This window comes from Pongo pygmaeus, chromosome 18 (genome assembly GCF_028885625.2).
Source record: "Pongo pygmaeus isolate AG05252 chromosome 18, NHGRI_mPonPyg2-v2.0_pri, whole genome shotgun sequence".
NCBI classification, from domain to species: Eukaryota; Metazoa; Chordata; class Mammalia; order Primates; family Hominidae; genus Pongo; species Pongo pygmaeus.
This window is the reverse complement of record NC_072391.2, coordinates 95,628-102,565: the sequence shown is the minus strand read 5'-3', so window position 1 is coordinate 102,565 and position 6,938 is coordinate 95,628. Positions and strand designations below refer to the sequence as shown.

At 53.7% G+C, this 6,938-nt stretch overlaps 1 pseudogene; it reads left to right on the top strand.

Annotated features, from left to right (window-relative positions):
• Positions 1-2,933: 2,933 nt before the first annotated feature.
• On the top strand, positions 2,934-5,155 carry LOC129023127 (tubulin beta-8 chain-like; annotated as a pseudogene).
• Positions 5,156-6,938: the final 1,783 nt, after the last annotated feature.

Here is a 6,938-nt window from a genome sequence, read left to right as displayed (position 1 = left end):
AAAGTTAGAGACCTGGGGGTGTCATACTCAGAGTAGAGGCCAAGCCCACAGGGTTAGAGGCCCTGGGGAATATTGAGAAGAATGGATTTGGCTAAACAAGATGTTTGCCACTGTCTCTTTTTGGACTGTCCACCTTGTGCTCTTTGTCCTTCACCTGAGTGCTCTGCATATTGTTGCCTTTCTGCTCACCGCCTCCGTTTTGTAGTAGCCTGGAGGTTGCCCCAGGAAAGAGGCCCCAAACAGTTTAGCTTTTACTTTCCTCAGTGATCCTCTGACTTTTAGCCTTGATGTCTTAGAGCTATTGCCACTACCACTTTTCTAGTTGGCAAAGCTAATAAACTAACATTAGAAGAGCATCTACAGGTTTTTGACCCCACACAAAGGGAAGGTGGTCCTAGAAGCTAAAGGGCAGCAGTGGATAATAGGAGAATATTTATGAAAGCGTCAGGCCTTATTGCTAGACACTCCAGATATAACCCTTAAAGCCTGCGAAACCATAAACCCAGCTACTTATCTGTCAGAGTCCACAGGTGCTCCCAGCCTTTCTGGCATACAGGTTGTATTAGTCTGTTATCGTGCTGCTAATAAAGACCTATCTGAGGCTGGGTAATTTGTAAAGAAAAGAGGTTTGATTGACTCACAGTTGCACATAGTTGGGGAGGCGTCACGCTCATGGCAGAAGGCAAGTGAGGAACCAAGTCACATCTCTTACATGGCAGCAGGCAAAAGAGCTTGTGTAGGGAAACTCCCCTTTATAAAACCATCAGCTGTAATCCCAGCACTTTGGGAATCCAAAGCAGTGGATGACCTGAGGTGAGGAGATCGAGGCCAGCCTGGCCAACATGGTGAAACCCCGTCTATACTGAAAGTACAAAAATTAGACAGGCATGATGGCGGGTGCCTGTAATCCCAGCTACTCGGGAGGCTGAGACAGGAATCGCTTGAACCCAGGAATCAGAGGTTGCAGTGAGCCAAGATCATGATAATGCACTCCAACCTGAGCAACAGAGCAAGACTCTGTCTCAAAAATAAATAAATAAATAAACCATCAGATCTCATGAGGCTTATTCACTGTCACGAGAACAGCATGGGAAAGACCCATCCCCTGATTCGATTACCTCCCACTGGGTCCCTCCCACGATATATAGGAATTATGGGAGCTACAATTTAAGGTAAGATTTGACTGGGGACACAGCAAAAGCATGACACAGGTTATGAAACGAATTTATTCTAGCAGGCCAGACTTCAGAGAGATGAGCCCCTTGACCATCCCAAGGCAGAGTGGTTAACAGATGCAAGTTGTTTTATGCATCAGGAAAACAGGAGGGCTAGATATGCTATTAGTAGTCAGCACAAGAGAATCAAGGCCTTGCTGGCCTCGACCTCAGCTCAAAAAGCTGAGTTAATTGAACTTACTAGGCCCCTGCAGTTGGAAAGGATTTAAAAGTTAACATTTACACTGATTCCAAGTATGATTTTTTAGTGCTTCATGCTTATGCTGCAATTTGGAATGGGTAGGGACTCCTGACCCCAAAGGGCTTTTCCATATATCATTCAGATTTTGAGCTTGTTAGAGTGCTGCTTTGCTGCCAAAAAGGGACTATAATTAATTGCAGAGGACATCAAAAGAGAGACTGACCGTGTAAAAGGAAATGCCCTTGTAGATGCCACGGCCAAGGCCCCTGCACTGAAAGGGCCAGTGAAGCTTATGGACGTGCTGGTCAGCATACATAGTACTGGGCCAGAACACTCTGAAGAAGAACAAAAATGTGCCAGGGATTGCATTTCAGTCCAGGGCCCCTTGGGCTGGCTGAATGATGGTAATAAATTACTAATGCCAAGTACCAATCACAGGAAGATAACTCAGCACTTTCATGGTTCTTTTCACCCTAGAAGGGATTCCTTGTTTCTGTTAATGTCTCATTTGTTTATGGGGTAAATCTTTTCAAGACACTAAAACAGGTGACTCAGCACTGTGAGCTCTGTGCCTGACACGACCCAAACGGCCAGCAATTTTCTCCTTCTCCAGTTAAACCTGTCCAAAGTTGAGGAACCTATCCAGGTGAGAACTGGCAACTCTAATGTACCCCATGCCTTTCTGCAGGAGATTCAAATATTTGCTAATGCTTACTGATAGCTTCACTGGTTAGATCGAGGCATTCCCCACCCCATCTGAAAACGTTTACCAGAAGAAATAACTCCTCAGTTTTTTCTGAGGAGGGTAATCTAAAAGCCTGCAAAGTGACAATGGCCCATCTTTCACAGCAGGCGTACCCCAACACCTATCCTCAGCTTTAAGAATCCAATATTACCTTCACTCTGTGTGGAGACCGCAGTCCTCTGGAAAGGTGAAAGGGCTAATCCTACTCTAAAGAAGACTCTAGCTAGATCAGAGGCCTGACTATCTCTGACACCCATAGCTTACTGCGGGTTTGAACTGCTCCAAAGTAAAACGTATAATTAAGTCCTGTTAACATATGGAAGGCCTTTCCTAACCACAGGTCTCCTAATAGATGAAAGGACGCATCCATTACAAAAATATGTCATCAATCTAGGACAGGTGCAAAGGCACTCTGTGAATACGGAAACAAGAGTCTTCCCCTCCCACATGGGAGGAAAATTCAGTTTCAGCTTAGCTAGGGATCTAGTCTTACTAAAGACGCGGGAGGAAGTTCTCCAGCTGAGCAGCTTTCCCCAACGTGGAAAGGACCATGCAAGGACACCTGAGCTCTCCAACAGACGTTCAACGCCAAGGGATTCACAGGTGGGTGCACCTGTGTGGAAATAAAGCTGCTGCTTATTCTGGGAGCCGAATCCGAGGCTGGGGGAGGTGGGTGCGGGGCTATTTAAGCGTTGGCGGAGGGCGGGCTGGGTCGCTGCGCGTTTGCTCCTCCTTCTCGCACTTCTGCTGCCGCCCTGATCCCGCCTTGGCCATGAGGGAGCTTGTGCTCACGCAGGCCGGGCAGTGCGGGAACCAGATCGGCGCCAAGGTTGGCAGCCGGGGCTCTGAGGGCCCAGCCCGGGCCTGCCGGGGGCCGGGGAAGATGTTGGCAGTGGCGGGGGCGGAGTCCCTGCATTGCGGCCCTTGGGCTCCCTGTCGGGGACGCGGTGGAACTGGGCGGCTGGCGAGGCGGCCCGGGTGGACCCCAGGGACATGGCGGCCTAGGGATGGGGGTGCGGATGAGGGTCGGGGTGGGAGAGGGGGGCTGCGGCGCTTCCGTGACTCAGCCTTGGCCTGTCGGGCCCCTCCCGTCTCTGGCGGTTCTGGGAGGTGATCTCTGATGAGCACGCCATCGACTCCGCTGGCACCTGCCACGGGGACAGCGACTTGCAGCTGGAGCGCATCAACGTGTACTACAACGAGGCCAGCGGTGAGACCCCCGTTCTTCCCCCACCGCCCTCCTGGGAACGCGGCCCTCCCCTCGCTCATGCGCTCCCGCCCCACTCAGGTGGCAGGTACGTGCCCCGCGCTGTGCTCGTGGATCTGGAGCCGGGCACTGTGGACTCTGTGCGCTCAGGGCCCTTCGGGCAGGTCTTCAGGCCAGATAACTTCATCCTCGGTGAGCTGCGGGCGAGGACTGGGGTGCGGCTCCTTAGCCAGGGCAGCCCAAAATCTAGGAATGCCCCCAAGCTCATCCTGTGGGAACTGTGGAGCTAGGGCCCTCCTATCTTCCTAGTCGAGTCGCTCAATGTGCCTCTCCTAAACGGGCTTTGGGAGGAAGGCCCGGGTGTGTCCTCAAGGTGAGGAGCTACTGATGTCCCTGCCGGGAGCTGAGCTGGGGCTGTGGCTACTGCCTTCCCTGAAAATGGGCAGGAGCCACCTGCAGCGAGGTCTGTTAGCCCGTCTCAGGTTTGACTCCTGTCTTAATTTCTAACAGGGGAAGCTGCTGTCCTGTAACTCTGGGGGAGGGGGCTTCATTTGCTCCACCTGCAGGGCGAATGGTGCTCTCACCTCACACGTGATACTTGGCCCTTTTTGCATTATGGTGGTGACCATTGATGACCGTACACCTGGCCATCGAGTGAGCGGCTGTATTGTCTAACAGGTCAGTGTGGGGCCGGAAACAACTGGGCCAAGGGACACTACACAGAAGGCGCGGAGCTGATGGAGTCAGTGATGGACGTTGTCACAAAGGAGGCTGAGAGCTGTGACTGCCTGCAGGGTTTCCAGCTGACCCACTCCCTGGGTGGGGGGACTGGGTCTGGGATGGGTACCCTTCTGCTCAGTAAGATCCGGGAGGAGTACCCAGACAGGATCATAAACACATTCAGCATCCTGCCCTCGCCCAAAGTGTCGGACACCGTGGTGGAGCCCTACAACGCCACCCTCTCAGTCCACCAGCTCATAGAAAACGCGGATGAGACCTTCTGCGTAGATAACGAAGCGCTGTATGACATATGTTCCAGGACCCTAAAGCTGCCCACACCCACCTGTGGTGACCTGAACCACCTGGTGTCTGCGACCATGAGTGGGGTCACCACGTGCCTGCGCTTCCCAGGCCAGCTGAATGCCGACCTGCGGAAGCTGGCCGTGAACATGGTCCCGTTTCCCCGGCTGCACTTCTTCATGCCCGGCTTCGCCCCACTGACCAGCCGGGGCAGCCAGCAGTACCGGGCCTTGACCGTGGCTGAGCTCACCCGGCAGATGTTTGATGCTAAAAACATGATAGCGGCCTGCGACCCCCGCCACGGCCGGTACCTGACGGCGGCCCCATTTTCAGGGGTCGCAGCCCATGAGGGAGGTGGATGAACAGATGTTCAACATTCAAGATAAGAACAGCAGCTACTTTGCTGACTGGCTCCCCAACAACGTAAAAACAGCCGTCTGTGACATCCCACCCCGGGGCTGAAAATGTCGGCCACCTTCATTGGGAATAACACAGCCATCCAGGAACTCTTCAGGCGTGTCTCAGAGCAGTTTACAGCAATGCTCAGGCGCAAGGCCTTCCTCCACTGGTACACGGGCGAGGGCATGGATGAGATGGAATTTACCGAGGCCGAGAGCAACATGAACGACCTGGTGTCTGAATATCAGCAATATCAGGATGCCACGGCTGAGGAGGAAGATGAGTGTGCTGAAGAGGAGGTGGCCTAGAACCTCTCCCTTCCTAGGTAAAGAGGGGAAGCAGTGTGGATTCCTTACTGTGTTCTGACAGCCGTGTGTCACTATGCACTTGTTCGTTTGTGTCTTCACATCTTCTCCTGCTGCTTTTTAAAGCATTTTTATAGTATGTGGTTTAGACTAATAAAGTACTCTCATAGCATCTGGTTTCACCTCGGACTTTTTTCTGTGGGCCCTCTGGCTACTGCTGCCGGATGCACACAGTTGTCCTGCAAGGCTGAAGTTGTCTGGGTTTATTACATGCCCAGGAACAAGCGTTCCAGTGGCTCCAGGAGGGGACGGTGTGGGCTGTGGACATGGCAGGCAGGCTTCACATGAACTTGGGGATGCCCTGGGCCTTGGGCAGCGATGTGGTGGAAAGCCTGTTCCTGAAGGCAAGCTTTGGCTTATCCTATGTACCAAACTTCTAGGGGACCAGTTGGCCACGTGTCTGGAACTTTAAAAGGGGTCAGCGACCCTGGTGGACAATGTCCCCCAAAGTCCCATCTCGGGGTAGGAATGTGGTCAGACAGCGGAATCTGAACCAGCAATGAAGGCTGGGCAAGTGGGACCCCAGCCACTCCATCACCATGACGGCCTGGGTGTGTTTGTGTGGCCTCATTCTCTTAATGAGGTGGGCATGGGATATCTGGCAGGGACTAGGCAGTAATCGAGCCCAGTGTCTGCTAACATGCACTGAACCCTATGTAGAAGGTGACTACGTCCTGGGGGCCATAGATGTGGTTGCTGGGCCTGTGTGCTCAGGGCAGTCTCTCCAAAGGCACAGATGGAGTTTCTGAGCAGGACCTGGGGAGACAGGCAGGTGCTCACAAATGCTGCTTCCCCCAACTGGGAACCAGTGAGGAAAAACGCCTGAGTGGAGGTCTGACCTGCCCCAATCTGGAGGGCTGATGCTCTCCGGAAAGGTGGGTGATGCGTACCGTCTGCTGTCTCCCTGTCCCCCACTCCAAAACTTCAGGCAAAAATAACCCAAGATTGGCAGGATGAGCCTGGTGAGGGTGGCACCTTTGGGGACAGGCCCTTCAGCCTGGCAGTCTCCTCCCCAGGCTTCTCGGGGAGCCTGGACTTCAAAAGCCTGCTTTGGGGAAGCTGTCAGATGAGAGATGTGTGTGTGAGCTGGGTGCTGGGCAACATGCACGGACAGGGCTCTTCTCCCTGGCTCTTGCAGAACTTGTCCATGGCCTGTGTGATGGTCTCTTGATACTTCCCACCCCCACCCCCACCACACAGATAAGATGAAGGCAGCATAGCCTGGGGGTGGGCAGATGTACAGGTTCTACCCCAGGTTCCCTGGGAATGCCCACCTGCCTCCGACGTGTCAGGGAAAATAGGTGAGGCCCCTTTTTCTCTGAATGTTGGCAATGGTCTATTGCAGCCAAATGGGAACAGGCAGGCAGGAGGGTGCCTCATCTTGAAAGAAGTGGCTCCTGGAAGCAGCTGGGAGGTGGGAGAGGTCCCCCATACTCCCCCAACCTGTTCTAGGAGCAGGAAAAGGGGCCTCTGTGACAGCCCCCCTCAGTGGTTCTCACTCTCTGAGGGGTGTCCTTGCCCAAGCCAGGTGCACACCCGTCTGAGATGGCCTTGCAGGGATCTGGTTGGGAAGGTTCAGCTGCAGCAACCACTGGAACCTGCCCACACCTGGTGTCTCCGCTCACACGTGGGGCTAGATGTTCCTCCCTCCTGTAGTGGTACAGCCAGTGGCAGAGGGGGCAAGTCACTGCTGCAGTTCCCACCTGGGTCTGAGTGGGGGTCCGGCTTGGTGCCCATGCATTTTCCAATTACCTGGTTCCATGTGGGGGCTTCATGGACAGGAGTG